Source organism: Macaca nemestrina, chromosome 15, assembly GCF_043159975.1.
Source record: "Macaca nemestrina isolate mMacNem1 chromosome 15, mMacNem.hap1, whole genome shotgun sequence".
Classification (NCBI taxonomy): domain Eukaryota; kingdom Metazoa; phylum Chordata; class Mammalia; order Primates; family Cercopithecidae; genus Macaca; species Macaca nemestrina.
This window is the reverse complement of record NC_092139.1, coordinates 65107820-65131239: the sequence shown is the minus strand read 5'-3', so window position 1 is coordinate 65131239 and position 23420 is coordinate 65107820. Positions and strand designations below refer to the sequence as shown.

Genomic DNA, 23420 nt, shown 5'->3' with positions numbered 1-23420 from the left:
CAAAGTGATAATGTACAAACTGAGTTGGCTTCCTCGAGAATAAGTAATCATAGAGCAAGAGTGAGAGAGCAGTACTGCGTTTCCACTATTTATCCTCCATGCCTGTGGGTCATGTGTTGTTATACGCTATGGGATATTGCTTTATTCTTGTATGGTTTTCTTAAACTCTGCCTACACTTACATGACTTGCTTCTATTTAATTAAATTCTCTACATATCTTCTGTTTAGTGTACCACATCTTCTCTGTAAGACTTAGTATCTTTGCTACATAAGAAACCTAAGTAAGCTTCAGTGCCTCAATTTCATCATCTTTAGTATTCTTAAGAGCTTACTATGGGTCAGACATCATTCAGGCATTGAAAGAGTTAGAAACCAATTCATGTCCTCCTAAGTACAATCACATGAAATTTAGATATTACTGCTTATATTTGATAGTTGCCAGTAACTTAATTAACTCGCCTGAATTCACACAGGCAGAAGGACATTGAGGAACATTTGAATTAAAATATCTGGATTCAGAACAGATGCTCTTGTCTACTGCTCAGTGTTCCAGTGCCTATTTCAAAGGCTTGATGTGATAAGTCAATACATTTACAAAAGGAAAGTTCTTAGACTTGCTGGGGCCACTTCTCAATAAACATGAGTTCCTCTAATCATTATTTATAATTTTCTCTATCAACATGATTAAGCAAGAAAATAATATTGGTACACGTAATAAGAAAGTTTTTGCTTTTGTTTTATGTTTTATTTTACTAGAAGTCCTGTTTGCAAAAAGGGGATTGTAAAAATATTTTGATTTAAAATTAGTTATACTGGTTCATCACCAGAAAAAACCCTCAATACATTTTAATTGTCTTAAGCATAAAACTGTAAGATGATTTGGAAGGAGGCATAAGAGAGCCATATACAGTATACAGCTGTGCTTAATAATAATATAAAAGCACAAGAATTAGAGTAAGAAACTGCCATTCTTTTCTTTTTTCTTTTCTTTTTATTTTTTTTGAGACAGGGTCTCACTCTGTCACCCAGGGTGATATGCAGCAGCAACAACATGGCTTACTGTACCCTCGACCTCCTGGGGCGAGATGATTTTCCCACCTTACCCTTTGGAGTAGCTGGGACTACAGGAATGTGCCACCATATCTGGCTAATTTTTGTAGTTTTTTGTAGAGATGTGGTCTCACATGTTGCCCAGGTTGGCCTTGAACTCCTGGGCTCAAGAGATTGACCTGCCTGGGCCTCTCAAAGTGCTAGAATTACAGGTGTTAGCAACTGTGCTCTGTCCTGTTTTTATTTTTAAAGGTAATATTTATAAAAGTTATACTATAACTATAATTTGGCATTAGCTCTGTGTAAACACTGGGTAGAGTGTGAATAAAATAAGGTAAATAAGTCATGGAATTTTTTCCAAATGTTTGTTTTCCATATATATGCATATATAGACATACAATTTTAGTACATAGAGTATTTCAAAGGAATATTTTACATTTTCTAAGAAAAATTAGACTTTTTCCAGAATAGCTTAGTTTTTGTCTTAATGTAATTTCATTAAAGTGTTGACTTGATGTTTGTAACATTTATTAGGAACCTGGATTAGCTCTCTTAATGAAGACAAAAAAGCTAGAAGATATTTTGAAAAATATTATTTAATGTCTTGAACTGACAATAGAGTAAGAACCTATAAATCAAAAATAAGTTAAATTGAGAATTTCTTCACCTATGTTCATCAGAAATATTGGCTTGCAGTGTAAGGATGGTTCGACATAAAAAAAAAATCAATAAACGTATTCACCACCTAAGTACAACTAAAAACTAAAACCATGTAATCATTTCAATACATGCAGAAAAATTATTCAAAAAATCCGACATCCATTCATGATTTAAAACCCTAAACAAAGTAGGCATCAAAGAAAAATACTTCAAAATAATAGCTATTTGTGACAAATCCAAAGCCAACATCACACTGAAAGGGAAAGAGCTGGAAGCATTTCCTCTAACAACTAAAACAAGACAAAGGTTCCCACTCTCACCACTCCTACTCAACCTAATACTGGAAGGCCTAGCCAGAGAAATCAGGCAAGAGAAAGAAAGTGTATCCAAATAGGATAAGAGGAAGTCAAATTATATTTTTTCACTGACAATATAATTCTATTTATATCTAGAAAATCCTAAAGATTCATTCCAAAGACTCCTAGAAATAGTTAAAGTCTTCAGTGAAGTTTCAGGATATAAAATCAATGTACAAAAATCAGTAGTATTTCTATACATCAACAGCATTCAGACTAAGACCCAATCAAGACAGCAATCCTATTTACAATAGCAAAAAACAAAACAAACAAAAACCTAGGAATATGTTTAACCCAGGAGGTGAAAGATTTCTACAAGAATAACTATGAAACACTGCTGAAACAAATTATGAATAGCACAAACAAATGCAAAAACATTCCATGTTCATGGATTAGAAAAATCAATATTGTTACAATGACCATATTGCCTAAAGCAATCTACAGATTGAACACAATTCCTATCAAATTACCAAATTATTTTTCACATAATTAGTAAAACCAATTCTACAACTCAGAGAGAGCCAAAAAAGAGTCCAAGTAGCCAAAGAAATGCCAGGCAAAAAAAAAAGTAAATCTGCTGGCATCACATAACCTAACTTTATACTACAAAGCTATAGTAACCGAAACACCACGGTACGAGTACAAATACAGACACATAGATCAATGGGACCGAATAGAGAACCCAGAAATAAAGGCACACACCTACAGCCAACTGACCTTTGACAAAGTGAACAAAAATAAACAATGGGGAAAGGAAACACTATTCAATAAATGGTATTGGGAAAACTGGCTAGACATATGTAGAAGAATAAAATGGACCCACAATGTCTCATCATATGCAAAAATTAACTCAAGATGGATTAAAGACTGAAATGGAAGACTTTAAGTTATAAAAATTCTAAAAGAAAGCCTAGGAAAAACTTTTATTGATATTGGCCTAGACAAAAATGTGCGATTAAGACCTCAGAGATAAATGCAACAGAAACAAATATCAACAAATGGGAATTAATAAAACAAAAAACTAAAGAGCTTCCACACAGCGTAGACACGATCAACAGAGCAAACAGACAACCTGCACAATGAAAGAAAATAGTTGCCTGCTATGGACCCAACAAAGAACTAATGTCCAGAATCTATAAGGAACTTAAATCATAAAGAAAAAAATAGATCCATTAAAAAGTGAGAAAAGGATATGAACAGATATTTCTCAAAAGAAGACATACAAGTGGCCAACAAACATGAAAAAAATGCTCAATATCAGTAATCATCAGAAAAATGCAAATTAAAACCACAATGGGATACCATCTCACACCAGTCAGTATGGGTACTATTAAAGTCAAAAAATAACCAGCTGGCAAGGAGTGGGAGAAAGGGGAACACTTATACACTATTGGTGGGAATGTAAATTAGTTCAGCTCCTGTGGAAAACAGCATGGTGATTTCTCAAGAAATAAAAATACAACTACCGTTTGATCCAACAATCCTACTACTGAGTATCTACCTCCCCAAAATAAACTGTTTTCTCAAAAGGCACCTACACTTGTATGTTTATTACAGTACTATTCACAATAGAAAAGTCGTGAGATCAACCTGAGTTTCCAGCAATGAAGGACTGTATAAAGAAAATGTGATATATATATATGATATGATATATATGTATAAATATGATATGATATATATATATATCACATTTGTATGTACACCATGGAATACTACTAAGACCAAAAAAAGGATTTAAAAATCATGTGTTTTGCAGCAACATGAATAGGACTTAAGGTTATTATCCTAAGTGAAGTGCCCCAGAAACAGAAAGTCAAAAACTGCATGTTCTCATTACCAAGTGGGAGCTTAACAATGGGAGCACAAGGACATAAAGATGCAAACTATGGACACCAGAGACTCCAAAATGGGGGCAGAAGCCCAAACCCTAGCATTAAGCAATACACCTATGTAACAAAGCTATGCATGTACCCTCTGATTCTAAAATAATAACTTAAAAAGTCAAATTTAGAAAAAAGAAGAGCATTCTCCTGAGATCATTTGCTGTTCTAGGAAATGTGTGCTGAGATTTCAAGACTTTCTGTAGCATGAGAGAAAGAGCTAAGGATCCTAGACCTGCCTAAAGTTAGGAGACTTAGACGAGAGCACCCCCACCCCTGCCATTAAGCTGAGACACTCATCGTGTTGGAACCTGAAGTTAAAGATGAACGAAAAGTTACACACACACACACGCACACACTACATGGGTGTGTAAAAATAAAGCTTTACCCTCAACAGAATGGAGAGGAAAAAGGACTGTATGAAAATGGAACTACAACCTGGTCTTTTGGAGCCTTTTAGTTCTAGTTCTCACTATCCGCATAGCCCAAAATAACTCAAGTTCATTTAAAGTGATCCTGACTGATAGTGGCTACCAGGTAGTTGGTCTTGCTTTATTAGAGGTTTCTGCTTCTGGGGGAAATCTTGTATAATAGGTTATCGACTAGAAGGCCTCTGCTGAGTTGTTCCACCTGATATGGCCTTGGGGATTCTATGAATCTCTCCTCAGGACCAAGACACTTATTACTCCAGCTTCCATGGATGGTGTATGCCGAAGGTTGAAGAATGAACCTTGTGTTAATCCATTTTCATGCTGCTGATAAAGACATACCCGAGACTGGGCAATTTACAAAGGAAAGCGATTTAATGGAGAACTCACAGTTCCATGTGGCGGGGCAAGCCTCACAGTCATGCTGGAAGGCGAAAGGCGTGTCTCACATGGTGACAGACAAGTGAAGAGAGCCTGCGATGGAAAACTTCCCCTTATGATTACCATCATATCTTGTGAGATTTATTCCCTGTCACAAGAACAGCACAGGAAAGACCTGCCTCCATGATTCAATTACCTCCAACAGGCTCCCTCCCACAACATGTGGGAATTCAGGATGAGATTTGGGTGGGAACAAGGCCAAACCATATCAAACCCTATTATAGGTATTTCCCTTCATGGGAAAAAACAAAAAACAAAAAAATCACTACCACCTATCAAGTCATGAAGCAGCCTGCGTACAAAAACTGATATGCTGGTTCAGAGAGTACATTTCTGAGGGACTGCCTGAGTTTCAGTACTCTGCTCAGTATCTCCTTCTGCCCAGTGCTGCTGTCCTCATTGATGATGCTCCTCAGAATACTCCTTAATGAACTTTCCACATGGAACTCTGAATCTCAGCAACAGTTTCCCAGGAAACCCAATCTCCAGCAGGGCTCTCCATATCTACTGCTATCCAGGCAGGAACTGACTCTAACTGGCCTTTGGTCTTATTCTGGCAACTACTGGGGGTAATTACAGTCCTTGATAAGTTTCCTCATTGAAGTTCCACACACTCTGTACCCTGCTCACTTCGACCCCAGGAGTCTTCCCTTCTAGCACCTTTTAACGCTTAGACAATTATACAGTTGAATTGCATGGAGATACCTGCAGTTTCATTTTGCCACCTGCAGGCAGCAATAGGAGTTTATACACTGGGGACTTTCACAGCTTAACCATGTCATGCCACCATTTATACATAAGTATGGCCGCCCAAGCTCCCAAACTATGCTTTGATGTAGAATCCAGCCAGAATTCTAAAAAGGGTAATTGACATGTTTTGGTTTATGATTCTTCCTGAAACCATCTGGTGTTACAGATATCTCACCTCTCTCTTCCAGGTTGTTGGCTGAGGGTTTGGGCAGAATTACATCTCCTTGTAAGGTCCTAAGTCTGTGCTTAGTTCTCCAGGTTTCTCTCCATTCCAAGGTTCAGAATGACATTTTCATTGCCCCTGTGACAGACACCATTTATGTCTTATCCTACTTATTACTCCACCACTTACAGTAAAAACTGCCTTATCTAAACCCTTGCTTTTTTTTTTCTATTTATTTATTTATTTATTTATTTCTCTCTGTCGCCCAGGCTGGAGTGCAGTGGCGCCATCTCGGCTCACTGCAAGCTCTGCCTCCCAGGTTCAAGAAATTATCCTGCCTCAGCCTCCCGAGTAGCTGGGACTACAGGTGCCTGCCACCAGGCCTGGCTAATTTTTTGTATTTTTAGTAGAGATGGGGTTTGACCGTATTAGCCCGGATGGTCTCTATCTCCTGACCTTGTGATCTGTCTGCCTTGGCCTCCCAAAGTGCTGGGATTATAGGTGTGAGCCACCATGCCGCCCAGTGCTTTCTTTAAAAGACAAAACCAAAACAAAGCAAAAAGAATCTCACTTTATTCAATGAAAATTTAACTTTCACACTATTTTTCTTTAGAATCTTTCTCCAGAAATTGAAAGATGAACATTCTCCCTAATGTTCTGTTCTAACCTCTCTTGAAAAATGGTTATATCCACTTTAATGTGTACACTTTGTCTTAGAATCATAAGAATCAGCAGTAATAAAATATGTTGTTCAAATCCACAAGGAAAACTAAGCAAACTTTCACTTTGAGAAAGATCTTGGCCTTTGTGAGACCTTATTTTCCAGAGAGAGTCTAACACTTACTGAGTCAGTCCACTTAGGATAGGAAGGCTCTCTGGTCTTACAGGATGACCAAGACAGCCTTAAAATGCTCCTCTACTTGACTAAACTTTAGACAGGCTTCTTTCTGCATGAAGTCCCCTGACCTGCCTTTTCTTAGAGCATTTACTTTAGAAATTTGTCATTGCCAAGTTTATCTGCCCCTTTGAGATTCAGATTTTTTCAAAGGCTTTTTAACAGTCTCATACCACAGTAATATCTTCCTCAAGCACTTGGGTAGCATCCCTTTGAAATGTCACTGTCAAGGAAGACAGCACTGTCCTTATCTCTCAGTGTTTGTGGGAGGGTAGGAGTTGAACTTCTGTGGACATATTGCTCCAAGTTGTAGAACTGGCTCTGTCATAAAGGTAGAAGAAAGGTTACTTTCCACTTTCCACTGGCTCAGGTGAACCAGCAAACAAAGAGGCCTATGATCTCTTCCTGCTCCCTTCCCAGCTCTTAACAACTCTCCAGCCTTTTGTCTCCATGAAGCAGGGTACCCATACTTGGTCAGTGCCCTCTTCCCTACTGCTGGCAACAAAAGGAACTCATGTGAACTAACTGTCCAGTGTGATATTTTTCTTTAACAAGAATCAGATCATGAGGGTATATATGAAAGCTAGTCTCTTAGTTAGAAAGATTTCTATCAAACACATTGAAAGGTGAGGTTTTTCTCTTTCTACTAAGTAGCATCTGTGTGTTCACATTGTGGCTGAGTCACACTGCATACTCAAATCTTTTCACTGAAGCCTGAGTACTTTTTGTAAAACCTCTGCTATACAAGGAAATATCTGGGTTCTCAAAGAAATATGCCTGGTATCTCAAGTATAGCAGTGTCTTCAGTTGCGCTGTAGGTCAGTTAGGAAATTTATTTTTGTTTGCTTACAATGCAAGTCATCAGATGAGGGGTCTGTACTCATCAAGGAGTATTCCCTCATGTTTACATATGTTGTGAGAATTGTACAAATGATGATTGCTAAGAAAAGATGAAATTATAAGTAACAGTCATAAAATGTCAACATTAGAATTAATATTTAAGTGTTTTTTTTTCTAAAAACAAAGGGTTCTTATTTTGAGACACTGAACTGTGCGGTCTCTCCTGGCCAGGACAATGTCTTCATATGTACACTACATGTATACTCAGGCCCTGGTGGAATAGCTGTGGTATATAAGGCATCGTAGGTGTTAAGCAATGTGCCAAACAGGTTCCTTGGTCATTTTGGTCATTTTCACCCACTGGTCCTTTTTCAAATCCTTCAAACTCTGAACATCAAATGCATTTTCTTTTCTAAATATTTATTTTTTTTTTAGTTTTGTAAACGTCATCTCCCTACCTCATGCAGCCTGCCTAATTAATGCATTCACGCTTTCCCTTCTGTCCTCAAAGAAAATTATTCTTCCTCAAAGGAAGAACGTAACAGTCCTTTAAATGTTCTTTGTAAGATATTTCAATTATTTAATGAAGACTGTCCTAAATAGAATACCTCAGAATTTCTTATCATGTTGAAAATACAGTAGTCAGAATTAACAATAATACCCCCATGTATTATCTGAACAGAAATATCTGAACAGAAATAATATACACTCAGTTGAGTTCACTTTATTTTTTTCTGAGCTTGCCTGATTAGGGTCCTTGAAAGCCACATCACAGGCTAGCTCACATTGAATTCACTGTCGTGTAAATCACTTAAACATTTTTGTCCTATGCTGATGCTAATTCAGTACTTACAGCATTTGTAATTTGGATCCAAGTATGGTATCTTCCATGTGCACCTCTCTACTACATCTAATTTGTTCAATTCAGCCCATCATTACACGTTGTAAAGATCATTTCTGTATTATAATTATTCTGCAATGCATTCACTAACCCTTCAAGATTCCAGTGACCCACAAATTTAATGAATGTAAGAGCTTGTTCTCCATATGCCCATCCAAGTTACCAATTAAAATGTTTACTAGGACACCACTGATGACACAGTTCTGAGACCTCTGTTCAAAATGATATCACCTTGTAATCTCATTTGGCATATTTACTTTTTAATGTGTTATTAATATACTTTACTTGTGGTCCTTGCATATATACTATATAGTAAAATGTATGTAATGGCATATTGGCAATAAACAGAACAAAATTTTTATTAAAAAGAGAAAAAACAATTATCTGCTACTTATTTCTTATGTAGCTTACATAGGGAATCTAAAAGTAAAAGTAGAAAAAGAAAATGCCAAATTTTAAAAAACTTGCATGCCATGGCTCCCTCTAAGCTGCTGTTCCTAAAAACCCTATATATACATATATATACACACACATACACACAGACACACACAGACACAGAGATACAAGATTTTCTCTCTCTATATATAGAATATATATACATTCAATATATACATATATTCAAGGTTTTATGCATATATAAATATATGCATTTGGGGGAAATATTGTTTATATATAAGTTTCTTATAAGTTTCACAAAGCAATGTTTGACGCTTTCTAAAATGTTTATGAAGTATTTCTTAAAGTTTAAAAATAAATATAATCCTTAATGTCACTATGTCCAAGATGGAGAAATTCTGATATTTATCAAATCACCAGGTGAATAAAAGTGATAAGGTGCACCTTTCAAAAACAGCAAAGTAGACGTAACTATTAGATAATAGTTTATCACGTAGTTTTCTTTGAGTATACTTAAAATGGATATTGTGTTCTATTTTCCTTATTACAGTGTATTTGGAACTTCAGCAAGTCTGTGTTTAATTCTTTGTCATTTAGTCTTAGTGTGATTTTGGACTGTACTTGAGCTTTGTAAACTTGGGGTTTTTCTCATCTTTAAAATTGTGATAATAAAAAGGCCTGTTTTTATGGAGTTTTGAGCATAAAATGATAAGATGTGTGTAACAAATATAACATGACAGGCATATAATAAAGATTTTCAACGTGTTTATGTTCTCAAGGATTTGTGTTGTTTTTAGCACTGTTACCGGAAAGAGGTCCTGATCCAGACCTCGAGAGAGGGTTCTTGGATCTTGTGCAAGAAAGAACTCGGGGTTGGTTCATAGAGTAAAGTGAAAACAAGTTTATAAGAAAGTAAAGGGATAAAACAATGGCTACTCCATAGGCAGAGCAGTGGCTTGAGCTGCTGATCTCAGGAATAAAATGTGAAATATTGTCATTTAAACAGTGCCTTTCAATGTATCAGTAGCAAAGCCATCTGCTAAATTCAATGAAATTTTAAGCTTATTAAGTCTTGTCTTCTGCAAGATATGATCATCCTCTTCAGAAGTAATAATTAATAATACTCAAAACAATTAAGCCCCTCTTTTAAGCATTTTATAAGAAAATTGAGAGGAAGGCTATGACTATGTGCACAGTTAAAATAAGAAATTATTATTCCTGCAGATAGGTTGTGCTACCTATTTCACAATCTTCCCATCATTTACTGGGATCACGTGGGAATTTTGGGATATTATGTAATATAGTGTGGTTTGAATTACAGAATGTCAATTTAAAATGGTGAAAATTAAAATTTTAGCTTATATGTTTATCCATGTATTCAACAAAATATATTAGGCTCACAGAACACAGATAATTGTTTGTATGTTTGTCTCTCATCAAAGATTGTTTTTCTTCTCAATCTATTAAATAAGAGAGGTGTCTCATTCATGTTCTTATTTCCAGAGCATAAAATGGGGTACGGTGCATAGAAGATGCTCAGTAAATGTTAGGAGAACTAATTAAATGAGTATGCAAGTGAATTTAAAAACATATGCTGACTTTTGTATAATACAAGATTGCTATAAGGGTGATAGTCAACTAGAAGTCTGTATTTCCAAATATTACATATTTAGAAGCACTCTACAAAATAAAATATCATTATCATCATGAATATGAGTTAATTATTTCCTAAAATATATGCAGGTGGGTGCTGTATGCCTTCATTAAGGTCAAGAACAAATCTTTGCAGCATTATCTTCTGCTCACTCATGTAACTACCACAAGCTGGATTCTAAAATGTTCCTGCCTACACCTTATATTATACCTAGGCAAACCTTATTTTCATTCATTTCACATACTGTGCCTTCTCCCATCTCCGTTCCTTTACTTAAATTGTCCTTGACATTTGGAACAAAATAATCCATGCATGTTTTCCATTCCACACTCCTGTCTTCTGTAAGCACTCAGCCGAAATTTAATTTATTGTGATAGCAACCCTCATTAACCCAGGCCTTCCACTGGGTAGGATGAAAATCATTCTTTTAAACATTAAAATTTTTATTTCATTCATGCTCCTCTATCGGTTTCTATATTTCCTGCTTATTTTCTCTAGAACCCTGGTTCCAATTATATACACATATATTTATATACATCTATATGTATATAATTGAACATCTAGGCATTGGGGTTGGCAAACGTTTTCTGTAAATGACTAGACTTATCCATGAAGCTCAGTAAGCAGAGGGTCTCAGAAACACAGATAGATATTATAAATACATAAATATAAATAATATATTTTACTTAGAGAGCTATTCTATGGAGACAGAGAGCAGAGAGATCTAAGAAGCATCTATCTATTTAGACATAGATATATATTTCTGTAGATATACAGCTGTATCTGTATATCTATATATCATTATGGAGAGAGAGAGAAAGAGGCTAAGAAATTTAAAAATCCTGGGGTCCACAAAAGTCATAATGTGGGCCCTGGGTCCAAGTAGCAAACATTTCAGTCTCTTTAGGTAACTGAAGGTAAACATTTCAGTCTCTTTAGGTAACTCTTTGCCGTTGTAGAGTAAGAATAATTACACACAGTGCTTAAACAAAAGAGCATAACTGTGTTTCAATTACACATTATTCACTAAATCGGATGATAGGCTGAATACATCTGTAAGCCATAGCGTGCTGATCCTCGCTGTTCATCTTTCCTACCTCCTTTCTGCATCCCCAACCTCACTGATATCCTCATTCCTCTTCTTTACCAGATTAAATGCCATTGTCAGTCAGTATAATTACTGTCTTGACACTCACCCCTTGTTTATGTCCTTAATTTTACTGCGCAAAACTTCAACCCTAGTTAAATACAAGCCTGTTCCATGCCCGTATCTATGCAGCAGTTAAGGCTGAATGCAGACACATTCTACTTTGCATTTATGGCTGGTCCCACATTAAACAGAGGACCACAAACCTCAAGTGGGCTCTTAAGGCTACCAGTCAGTCCTACTGACTTTCTTCAACACAAATACTCCACCGTGCACCAGGATGTCTATTTCACAACTTCTCCCTTATCAATCTTCTGAACCTCCTCTTCCTTTTCTTAACAAATGGTATTTGCTACTTCACCTAGAATACTGCTGGAGTTAGAAGAAAAATTCCATTACCAAATATACCCACAGATTCACTATCAATATTTGGCTCTGTATGAGACCAAGTTTGTTAGCATAAAAACATGCTTTTATTTGTCCCATATTAAATACACACACACACACACACACACACATATATAATCTTGATCAACTTTCCTTTCTAGCTACCCTCCTATTTCTTTGTACCAAACTGCTAAAAAGAAAAGATCGTATTTGTTGAGTCTACTCCTGTCTTTTATATCCAACAGATGGTTTTCCCTCCTGCCTCACTAATAACTTCCAACTGCTAAATTTACTGGTTTGTCAGTCTCCTCTTAGGTGACCTATTTGCTGATTTTGGCGACATACCTTCCTTCCTAAAACACTTTCCTTGGCTTTTAGGACAGCAGCATATTTTGGTTTTCCTCCTATGTCACTGCCTTGTCCTTTTTTGTCTCCTTTGCAGGCGTCTTTGCTTCTCCTTAATGTTTTTAACGTTGGAAAGGTCCAAGGTGAAATATTGATCTACTTTTCCCTTCTACAGTCACTCCTATGTCATCTCATGTCCTCAGGACTGTGGTCTCATGATCTCAATTACCATCTATTTATTCCCTGTTGAGTTTCTGGCAAATCCATCTTCCCAGTTGCTCAGGACAAAAACTCGAAATTTTTCTCTGCCACCTCACACTTCAATCTCCAGAAATACTTCCTTCAAAATTTATCCAGAAACTTAACAATTCTCATCCTCCCCAATGCTCCACCCCTTTCCAACATCATGCCATTTCCCCTAGATTAGTGTGGTATTCCGTTAATAGTATTCTCTGCTTAGTACCTTATAAAGACTTCCCATTTAATTTCATAAAAGTCAAAGTTCTTTCACTTATCTGTAAATACCCCATATTCTGCTTTCTTTTTACCACTTAACCTCATTTTCTTCTAATATTGATTTTGCCCACTTCTGCCAACAACCTTGGCCCACTTGCTGTTGCGTGATGTGGCCAGGTATGTTTCTCTCAGTGCTTCTGCACCAGATACTCCATCTGCCTGGAATGTTTTTTGAAATATCTCCTTAGTTAATACCCTCATATTTTTGAATCTTTGTCAACGTCTTAATTCTATCCTGAACAACCCAGCTAACAAAATAAACCAATCCCTCCCCCTCCCAATTTCCTGCAGCCCCTTACTTTTGCTTTTTTAAAAATTTTTGTCAATTTTTAATGTACACATAACTTAATTACTTACCACGTTTGCTTGCCTTTATTTATCCCACATACTGTTTTTTTGTTTGTTTGTTTTTTTGAGACAGAGTCTGGCTCTGTTGCCCAGACAGGAGTGCAGTGGCACCATCCAGGCTCACTACAACTTCTGCCTCTGGAGTTCAAGTGATTCTCCTGCCTCAACCTCCCAAGTAACTGGGATTACAGGCATGTGCCACCACGCCTGGCTAATTTTGTGTTTTTATTAGAGGTGAGGTTTCACCATGTTGGCCAGGCTGTTCTCAAACTCCAAACCTTAAGTGAACTGCCGGCCTCAGCCTCCCAAAGTGCTGAGATTACAGACGTGAGCCACCATGCCTGGCCCCACCTACTACTATATAATAAAATCTCTCTGCAGGCATGGATCTCATCTGTTTTGTTCGCAGATGTATCTCTCCCAAATGCTGGGCTAGTACTTGTTACTAAAAAAAAAGTTGTTAAATGAATAATTTTAAATAGACTTAGAGCACAGAAAGAATAGCATGATTAAAGTTAGAATAAACATGAACAATTTCCTTTGCTCTGTTAATTTACATTTAGAAATTAAAATTTAAATATCCATTTATAACATATTTCTTTGAAAACACAGACACACACTTTCTTGTACATTTATTTTGAAATAAAATAGAAAAAACACTTGAGGCAATTAAGCACCTGTCTTTCCACTGTAAGTATGTTTTTTTTACCTGCCTGCTTATTTGTCCCATATGCACTACCCTGTGGTCTTTTGGATTTATTTTCTGCCTCAGTGGAATAGATAATAATTACTTGCACAATATAGAAGAGAGGAGAAAAACTGAATGGGTCAAATTTCATCATGAAGGCCTCATAGATACACATGTTTGCAAAATATGGATTGGTAACAGCCATCAGAAATATTGAAAAGACATAAAATACTATTGACAGCAATTCATATTTCTTACTTAGTATGCAAAGCTACTCTGACTTTGATTCTGCTACCAAATTACTTCAATCAAATGGAAGACTGTCTTGATTTTAATTGACTTTATATTAAATCAAAAATTGCTTTGTGATCCATGGTCCAGGTTACTAAAAAAAAAGGTTAGATATACAAAGTAGCCAAGGTAATCCAGTCTTTCTATTCCTAATGAGACCAAAACTCGGATTTTTTTTTATCTTGCCCAGATTCCCGTCTAAGGGGTCTAGGGAGTCACACCCTACAAACCATAAATTTTCATCAGATAGGTTTTATTTCACCCTATATATCATGGCTTATTTTCCAACCTGACTCTGGTATAACATTATAAGACAAGGAAGAAAATAAAAATATTTCACCCCCAAAACATGTTTTTTTGGTCACATTTTGAAGTTGTCCTGCAAGCCATCCTCTGTGGGGGAAAATTCACACCTCTAAAGAATCCCTATTAACATAGCCAGATCTTTTCCCTCCAGGGTCCTCCAGTTCTGAACAGATTAACAGAGTGTCTAGCACCTTTTAAACGGTCTGAATAGGAAACATTTCTCATCCCTTGTTTCTAAGGGCAGCTGCTATGAGACTTCAAAAGAATCTTGACCTCCACAATTTTTATCTAAACATATTCTTTCTATTGATCCCAGGTCCTCAGACAAAAACTCAACCAGTTTTCAACCAGAAAATGTTTAAATTTACCTATAGCCTGGAAGACTACCCACCTTCAAGTTGTCCCACCTTTCTGAAACGAACCAATGTATTCCTTAAATGTATTTGATTGATGCTTCATTGTCTCACACCTCCTTAAAACCTGTAACACCAAGCTGCACCCCAACCTCCTTGGGCACATGTTCTCAGGACCTCCTGAGGGCTGTGTCATGAGCCATGGTCACTCATATTTGGCTTAGAATAAATCTCTTAAAATATTTTACGGAGTTTGACTCTTTTCATCAAACTAATTTCAAATGATAAAATCAATAATAATATGCTCTGTGCAGTTATTTCAATGCGGTAGCATTGAAAGCATTATATATGTTAAGTTAAAAGATATAATAAATTAGGCAAAAAGGATAAAACAAAAAATTAATTCTATTTGTCATCTCATTAATGTAATTTTCACTGAACTTCCATTCACTAAGTTTTGAAGTGAGTTTCGAATTGAGCTTGATGTTGAAAATATTTTTTACACATTTCCCTCTATCTAGGCTGTTGGATTTTTCTTAAAAGATAGCCATAACGATACTATCTGCCCTGTTCTGAGGTACACGGATAGTTGTTTTGTTCACCCACAAAAAAATTGGGGAACCCATTATTTCACAAGTCATGCTTTTATTTTCATATAAGAGAACAGTTGATGCTCCAAAATCTTAAATTTTAATTAACCAAATACAATGTTCCTAAAGACAAACGTTCACAAGAGTTAAGCCAGCCGGGCAGGATGGCTCACACCTGTAATCCCACCACTTTGGGAGGCCAAGGCAGGCGGATTGCTTGAGGTCAGGAGTTTGAGACCAGCCTCACCAACACGGTGAAACCCTGCCTTTACTAAAAATACAAGAATTATCTGGGCCTGGTGGTGTGTGCCTGTAATCCCAGCTACTACGGAGACTGAGGCAGGAGAATCGCTTGAACCAGGGAGTCAGAGGTCACAGTGAGCCAAGATCACACCACTGCACTCCAGCCTGGTGACAGAGTCAGACTCTGTCTAAAAAAAAAAAAAAGGAAAAAAAAGGAGGGGAGGGATAGAGTTAGGAAAACAGAAAGGGAATACAAAACAGAGAAAATCAATAAACCACAATTAAATGTTTGAAATGATTTAAAAAATTGGCAAATGTTTGCTTAAGCTAAGCAAGAATAAAAGAGAAGAGACTCAAGTTACTAAAATCGGCAAGAGAAGAGAACATATCACTGCCACTATTACAAAATAAAAATGATTTAAAAGAGAATGCAATGAAAATCTTATGCCAAAAAAAGTAAGATAGCCTAGATAGAATGGATGAAGTCCTAGAATGACAGAAACTAAAGCAGTCTAAAGGAGAAATAAAAAATATAAATAGATAGGGAAGGTTAAAAGATTGGGTTGTAATTTTAAAACCTTACAATAAAAATCTCATCTCAGCTAGCTTCCCAGATGAATCAAACACTCTGAGAAATTAATATCAATTGTTCACCAACTCTTGCAGAAAATAAAAGGGGGAGAGAACACTTCCCAATTCATTTTACAAACAGGATTACTCTGATACCAAAACTGAATCACAAAACAATATAGACCAGTATCTTTGTTTTATAAAATCAAAAATCTTCAACAAAATACTGCCAAGTTGAATCCACCAACATATAAAATACATTATGCACTGTGTGCAGATGTGATTGACCCCAGGAATGCACCATTGATTTAATATTTGAAAAATCAATGAATGCAAACACCATAGTGATATAGTAAAAGACCAAAATATATGAGCATCTCAACAGATGGAAAGCATTTGAGAAAATAGTAGATCTTTTCATCATGAAAACACTCCAGTTATGGACAGTAAGATAACTTCCTGAAACTAGTGGTAGTTATCTATGAAACCCACCACTATCATCACACTCAGCAATGAAAGGGTGGATCCTTTCCAGGTAAGATTAGTTACAAGAATGTCCACTCTTGCAAATTCTACTCAACACTATAGTGTGGATTCTAGTGAGGTGTAGTTAGTAAAGAATAGAAAATTGAAAACATACTGGCTGAAAATAAAATTATGTACGTTTACAGATGACATGATCTCTTATACATACATAATTCTAAGAAATTCAGTAAAACAGTATTCAAAATAAATTTGGCATGGTTTCCAGATATAAACGCAATACTAAAAATTCATTTTATTTCTACATACTGTCAATGAACTGCCTTAAAATATTAAAGAAATAATCCCATTTATAATAGCAACAAAACAAGTAACACATTTAGAAATTAACAAGAGGAGTTCAAAACTCATACTCTGAAACCTCCGAAATATTGTTGAAACAAATTGAAGAAGAAATAAATAAATGAGAAGTGGTGGAGGGAGATGGAACATAGAATCACAGTGATTGCGTCTCTGCAGGAACATTAAATTCAACCACCGTCCAACAATCCAAGCCAGAGAATACCTTCACAAGAGCTAAGGAAATCAGGTGACAGATCACAGAATGTGGTTTTAGCTTATAAACAAGAGAAGACACATTAAAGAGGGTGAAAAGACCGTCTTGCAGTACCTGCACTGCGCCTCCCTCATCCCCAGGCAGTGCAGTGCAGAGAATGTGTCCACCTCTAGCAAAAGGGACAACGAAGGGTCCGTGGGACTTTGCCTTGGAGCCCAGTGCCAGCTCTGCTATAGTAAAGCACAGCACTGGGCAGAACCCCATGGCCTTTGATTCCAGGCCAGCGCCCACAGACAGAGCATTTAGATATGACCTGGCCTAAAAGGGAATCCACTGCCCTGGTGGGACAAACCTGAGTCCTGACTTGCTTCACTACCAGCTGATTCAAGTGGTGTCAGGCCCCAAATAAATGTCAGTGACAGGCAGGCCACAGTCACTTTGGTCCTTGGGTGAGCTCCAGTAACCAACAATGTGCTGGTCAGGTAGGCTGTGGGCTTCGTATATGACATCAGCTGCAGTGGCCACAGGGTTGCCTGTGTTACCCCAATCCCAACTCCAGGCAGTGCAGTGCAGAGAGAATTCCTTCCCTATGCAAGAAAGAAGAGAACCCAGTATCAAGCCCCATCACAGTGGACACAGTATCAGGCAGAACACTGTGGCCCTGATCCCAGGCAGGATGGACCCAAACCCTGACCAGCTTCATCACCAGCAGACTAACCTGGCTTAGAAACCTAAGTAAGTCAGCAGCAGTGAGGCAATATACTGGTCACAGGACTCAGACAAGCCCCAGTGCTGCTCTGTTCTGGGAGGCTGTGGGCTTTGGGTGTGTGACACCAGCTGCAGTGGCCATGAGAGTGCCCAAATCACACTTCTCCCAGATCCACAAAGCTTGGTGCCCAGATTCCTTGCAAGGAGAAGAGGAGGCACGTAAATAAAGAACTTTGCCTGGGAACCCAGGGAGCCCCCCCGCTTATCTTCTCTAAGTCTGTCACGGCCACCAGGGACCTCAGTCTGCAGAAGTCACAGTGAACCTGAGCTTAAGGTGCCCTCTGGTGCTGAAACAGCTGCAGTGACCACAGGCTTGGGGAACTCAAGTCTTGAATTTCTTGGAATTTCTGGAAGACTGAAGAAGGACAAGTACAAAAAGAACAGACTGCAAAGACTGAAATAAATACCCACTTATTCAACTCCCAAGCATGAACATATGCTCAAAAGCATTAAGAACATTCAAGGAAATACAACCTCACCAAACAATAAATAAGTCACCAGTGACTAACCCAGGAGAGCTCAAGATGTGAGACTCGGCTGGGTGTAGTGGCTCACACCTGTAATCCCAGGAATTTGGGAGGCTGGAGCGGGTGGATTACCTGAGGTCAGAAGTTCAAGACCAGCCTGACCAACAAGGTGAAACCCCGTCTTTACTAAAAAGACAAAAATTAGCTGGGTGTGGTGGCAGGTGCCTGTAGTCCCAGCTACTTGGGAGGCTGAGACAGGATAATTTCTTGAACCTGGGAGGCGGAGGTTGCAGTGAGCCAAGATTGTGCCACTGCACTCCAGCATAGGTGATGAAATAAGACACCATCTTAAAAAAAAAAAAAATGTGAGACTCTCCAGACAGAGAAGTAAAAATGGCTGTTTTGAGGATACTCAATGAAATTCAAATATAGAGAAGTAATTCAGAAATTTATCCAAGAAATTTAACAAAGAGATGGAAGTAATTTTAAAAGGCCACAGAAACCTCAAAGCTGAAAAATGCAATGGATGAACTGAAAAATGTATGAGAGGGCCTCAACAGTAGAACTCATCTCAGCACAATGAAGTCCATATATTACAAACCCACAACTAACATCATAATCAATGGGGAAAAGTTAAAAGCTCCTCATCTAAGATCTGGAACAGGTGTGGCTACTTTTACCACTTTTATTCATCACAGTACTTGAAGTCCTAGCTAGAGGACTTAGGAGAATGAAACAAAAGGCATCCAAATTGGAAATAAAAGGAAATCAAATTGTCACTGTTTGCAGGTGACACGATCATATATATATGGCGAACCCTAAAAATTCCAAAATAAAACCTACTTGAAATAATAAACATTTCATAAAGTTGCAAGATACAATATCCATATATAAAAATGAGTAGCACACCCATGTACCAATAGTGAAACACTTAAGAAAGAAATCAAGAAAGCTATTTCATTGCAGTAGTTACCCAATGCCCCCAAAAATGATACCTAGAGATTAACCAAAAAGGTGAAAGATCTCACAATTAAAACTATAAAACATATATGAAAGATATTAAAGCAGACACAAGTAAATGTAAAGATATCCCATGTCCAAGCACTAGAAGATTATTGTTAAAATATCTATATCACCCTATGTGATCTACAGAATCAATGGAATCCATGTTAAATTAGGAAAGATATTCTTCACAGAAATAGAAAACAAAAAACAAAACAAAACAAAAAACGGGCGGGCACGGTGGCTCACGTTTGTAATCCCAGCACTTTGGGAGGCCAAACCACTTGGATCACAAGGTCAGGAATTTGACACCAGCCTGAACAACATGGTGCAACCCTTTCTCTACTATATACACAAAAATTAGCTGGGCATGGTGGTGCACGCCTGTAATCCCAGCTACTCAGGAGGCTGAGGCAGGAGAATCGCTTGAACCCAGGAGGCAGAGTTTTCAGTGAGCCAAGATCACGCCAGAGCACTCCAGCCTGGGCGACAGAACAAGACTCCGTCTCAAAAAAAAATTCCTAAAATTCACATGGAAATGCAAAATACCTCAGATAGACAAAAGAATCTTGAATAAAAAGAAAAAAACTGGAGGCATCATACTACCTGATTTCAAAATATACCACAAATCTAGTAACCAAAACAACACGGTAGTGGCAAAAATAAATAAATAAATATATAAATTAGAGAAGAGACGAGAGAGAGACAGAGAGAAAGACGAGTGACAGACCGACATAGACAAATGAAGCAGAATAGAGAACTCAGAAATAAATTCAAGCTTTCACAGTCAACTCTTAACAAAAGCACCAAAAACACACACTGGGGAAGGACAATCTCTTCAATAAACTGTGCTAGGAAAACCCAAAACACACATGTACAAGAATCCATCTAGGCTGTTACCTTACCATACACAAAAAATTTACTCAAAATAAAGATTTAAATGTAGGACCTGAAACTATGAAACTACTAGAGAAGAAAACATAGGAAAATGCTTTGTGAAACTGGCTAGCACAAGGGATTTCCAAATATGTACGTCAAAAGCACAAGCAACAAAAAGCAAAAATAGACAAAATACAATTGCATTACACTTAAAAGCTTTTGCAAAGTAGTGGAAGCAATTCAATCCACAGAATGGAAGAAAGTATTTGCAAACTAAGCATCAGGCAAGGGGTTAATGCAACACAAAATATATAAAGTACTCAAACTACTCAAAGCAAAAATACAAATAACCTGATTTAAGAAATCAGAAAAAAAGAGCTACCCAAAAACTTTGTCCCCCACCTTCTTTTCCCAACCACCTTTGACCCCCTCCCTCTCCTCACTCTTTTTCTTCCTCCATCTACCCCAAAGCTTTCTTCCCACTATTTTTCCCCACTGTCATTTCACAAAGCCTTCTCTACTCTCCCGCTCACCACTCTTTTCATCATCCATCTACCCCAAAACTTTTCCCCACTGTTTTCACCCACTCACTGGACACCCTCTTTTTCTCCCTTCTGCTCTCATTCCCCTCTTTTGTTCCTCCATCTATCCAAAAACTTTCCCCTCGTCTTTTCCCAACGCCTTCTCCCCACTCCTGCTGCTCACCACCCTCTTTTCCAACCTCCATCTACCCAAAAACTGTTTTCCCCATCGTCTTTCCCCTCCTCCTTCTTGCCACCCTCTTTCCATTCTCCATCTATGCAAAACGTCTCCCCACTATCTTTTCAAAGCCTTCTCCCCACCCCTGCTGACTCCTTCTTCCTCCATCTACACCCCAAAAATTTCACAAAGCCGTCCCCCTCTTCCCATTCACCCTCTTCTTTCCTTAATCCTTACCATTCTCCTTTTGCCCTCCATCTACCCCAAAACTATTTTCCCCATCGTCTTTTTCCTAACCCTCTTTCCCCGCTCCCTCTCACCACCCTCTTTTCTCCTCCCACTTGCCACCCTCTTTTCCCACTGCATCGACCCGCTTTTTACCCACCGTCTCTGTCTTTTCTTTCCCCACCATCTGTCTTTTCTGCCCACTGTCTTTTGGCAAAACCCTGCCACCCTCTTGTCCCCCTCCATATACCGAAAAACTTTTCTCTGCCCACTGTCTTTTCCTCATGGTCTCCCTCCAGCTTGCCATCCTCTTTTGTCCCTCCTGCGCACCATCCTCTTTTCCCACTCCATCTACCAAAAACTTTCTTCCTCACTGTCTTTCCCCCCTCACCATCTTTTTGCAATCTCTTCTTCTGCTGACCACCCTCTTTTTGCCACTCCTGCCCCTCCTCCTACATGCCACCTTCCTGTAGCCTTCCATCTACCCCAAAACTATTTTTCCATCGTCGTTTTCCCAATACTTCTTCCACCCTCCAGCTTGCCACCCTCTTTCCGCCCTCCATCTACTGAAAAACTTCTCCCCCACTGTTTTTTCTCCCAACTGTCTTTTGCAAAACTTTCTCTTCCTCCTATTCGCCACCTTTTTTTCTTCTGATCACCATCCTCTTTTTCCTCCATCGATCGAAAAAAAAAATTGTCCCTACCATCTTTTCACAGAATCTTCCTTCTCCTGCTCACCACCTTCTGTCTCTTCCCCCTCTCTCTCTGCACCCTCTCCTTCCTCCTCCCACATGCCACCCTCTTTTCCCCCTCCGTCTACCCAAAATCTTTTCACACATCATCCTTACTTTCCCCACGGTCTTTCTGTTCTCCTCACCGTGTTTCTCCCCAGTCTTTTTGCAAACTTCCTCTCCTTCCTACTTGCCCGTTCCTCCCCACCCCCCTCTCTTTCCTCCTCCCACTTCCCACTCTCTTTTCCCCCAATATCTACCCAAAAACTTTTCTTCCAACCATCTTTTCCCCACCGTCTTTTTGCAATGCCTTCTCCTGAACACCATCCTCTTTTTCCCTTTGCTGCTAACCACTCTCTTTATCCCTCCATTTACCCCAAAACTACTTACCCGTTCCCACCGCTCCAGCGGAGCTGCCGTCTCTGTCACTAGCACCCACCACAGCGAGGCGAGCTGTGGTGCCGCTCCCACAGCTCCAGCCTCCAGCCGTGGCAAGTGACGACTCCTTCTTCTGGTCCTCTAAGCCTTGCACAGAGCAGCCGGGAACGCAGCCACGTAAAAGCCTGAAATGGTGGGGTGCCCCCTCTGCATGCTTTATATACTGAGGTTATGCAAATGAGGTTCCTGGACTACATGTTCTGATTGGATGAGAGAAAACCTCTAGGCTTATCCTGATTGGACTTTATTTTCATGCTCTGATTGGTTTTCCTAAGACTTGCTCTCATCCAATCAGAATTGAAGCTAGGAGCCCAGCATAGAGAACGAGAAGCGGGATCCACATACCACAAGCTGGAGGCTTGAGCCTGTGGCACCTAGGCTCGCTTCACTGTGGTTGGTGGAGGTGACAGAGATTGCAGCTTGGCCAGCATGGTAGAAAGGTGGCAGGGTAGGTGAGCTCTCCAGGGATGCACTACCCTGGATAGGGACCTATCAAGGTCACATTGCGGGTGGGGGTGTTGGGGGCGTGGGACAGCGGGGTTGGCTATACTGCCTGGTGGTGGGGGTGGTTGCATGTGCTACTGGGGCCGCACCACCGGCTGGGAAGAGGGTTAGGGGCACTATCAGCTCCTGCACTGTTATGACAGGGGGGCAGGTTGGGAGCGCTATCTGGGCTATCACTACCCCCAGCTGGTTAGGGGCACTATCCCTGGCTGCACAGATGGGGGCACTGAGGTGATTTGGGGACACTATCAGGTTTACGTGCCCTGTAGCATGGGACGGGGGAGCGCTATTGGGGGTTGCACTGCACTGCTGCTGCTAGCAGCGGTCTACAGAGGTGGCAGCCATAGCTGTGGCCTCCGAGGAAGGGGCCGTCCTCCTCTTCCCAGACTCTAGATTCTAGAGGGCAACCTCCTTCTGCTCGTATTAGAGCGTGGCAGGCACTTAATGTTTCCCAGGGAATCCTGAGCACA

At 38.9% G+C, this 23420-nt stretch overlaps 1 long non-coding RNA gene across 3 annotated transcripts in view; it reads right to left on the bottom strand.

Moving 5' to 3' along the window:
- Positions 1-22553, bottom strand: part of LOC139358892 (uncharacterized) — a 79521-nt gene extending 56968 nt beyond the window's left edge. The window contains exons 1-2 of one of the 3 annotated variants that reach the window (XR_011614396.1): positions 6797-6989; positions 5741-5866 (exon numbers count right to left, since the gene is read on the bottom strand). This is a non-coding gene — a long non-coding RNA (uncharacterized lncRNA). Of the gene's footprint in view, positions 1-5087; positions 5152-5740; positions 5867-6796; positions 6990-22398 lie in introns of those variants that run through there. The other 2 variants (XR_011614394.1, XR_011614395.1) reach the window with 2 other exon arrangements.
- Positions 22554-23420: the final 867 nt, after the last annotated feature.